The sequence below is a fragment of the Acyrthosiphon pisum genome, chromosome A2 (genome assembly GCF_005508785.2).
Source record: "Acyrthosiphon pisum isolate AL4f chromosome A2, pea_aphid_22Mar2018_4r6ur, whole genome shotgun sequence".
NCBI classification, from domain to species: Eukaryota; Metazoa; Arthropoda; class Insecta; order Hemiptera; family Aphididae; genus Acyrthosiphon; species Acyrthosiphon pisum.
The window spans coordinates 51,461,705-51,463,110 of record NC_042495.1 but is presented as its reverse complement, the minus strand read 5'-3'; positions in this window follow the sequence as shown (position 1 = coordinate 51,463,110).

The window sequence follows — 1,406 nt, the reverse complement described above, 5'->3', positions numbered from 1 at the left end:
TCTACGGTCATTTTTTTAAAGTACACCAAAACCAAATCAATTTGTGAAAAATCGATTTGCGTAAAATTCCCGTTTTCTTAATTTTTCTTTGTTTTTCCTGCGCTTTTGAAAACTACTGGGAAATTTAAATTTTGACCTCCCCAATGCACCAACGATATTCACTTTCTGATCGAACAAGATACTGAAGTTGAAAATCGTAGCATTATTTCGACTACTTATCGTGTACACAGACACAAAAAAAATAAAAAAACACACATCATTGTAAAATCAATACATTCATCGTTCCACTCAGAATCTAAAACATTTTAATTTTAAATCAGAAATTTTGAATTTTCTAATTTTTATATAAATTATAATTCTGATTTAAAATTTAAATATTAAGAATAATTAATTTTAATTTTTAACTTTAAATACATTTCTGTATTGCGCATTACTATTATAACTTAAAAGTTAAAAGTTTAAGTTATAAGAATATAATATATTATATATACAATATACAGGGTGTAACAGATATAACTGACTTATGGAATAACTTTTGTTTTAATCAATATTTTAAAATTTTTTTTTTTTTTTTATAATTTATAGCCACTTGCGCTACACGTTTTTAAGACCGTTAATCAAAAACGTTAAACAAAAACGATAACTAGGAGCCTTAAATTAAATGTTCAAGCATTTTTGCCAAAAAAAGAAAGTTTTATTGACATTCATAGAAAAAAAACTAAAAATATTGGGAGCTGAATATGTCTGTAAATAGTTCAAAACAAATCAAAATAATTTTAAATTTGTATCATGTATAGAAAATGCTAATATAAACATTCGGTCAAATTTCATGTATTTCTATGGTCATTTGTTTTAGAGTTACTCCAAAAACCAAAATCAATTTTGCGTAAAAATTCCCATTTTTCCTTAATTTTTCTTTTAGATTCTGAGCGGAGCGAAAGAGTGTGTCGGTTTTACAATGATGTATGTTTTTTTTTCTGTCAACAACATTTTGAATACTAAGCGTTCTTCGAATGTTGAAAGAAGACTTCTCCCGAATTTACCTACTTAAATCAAAAAAAAAAAAAGGAACTTGCATTTTTTATGAGCGTTTGAATTTAAATTTTTACGATACCGGATTTTCATAGGTAAATTTAAGAATTTTTGATACTTTGTTGTAACTTAAAAACAAATGAACCTGAAATTTTTACTCAATATTAAAACGACCATTATCCATATATGGTAATATTTTCAAACAATTTTGAAACTTTTTCAGCTATTAAAAGCCATGAGAAATTGTTTAAATGTTAGAAATTCAAAAAAAGTTTTTCTTTTCATAGCTAAGATAAGACATATTGATATAAGATTCCCAAAAAAATGTTTAACAGCTATTAAGTTTAATGTTAGGTCACATATTTTTTTTATGA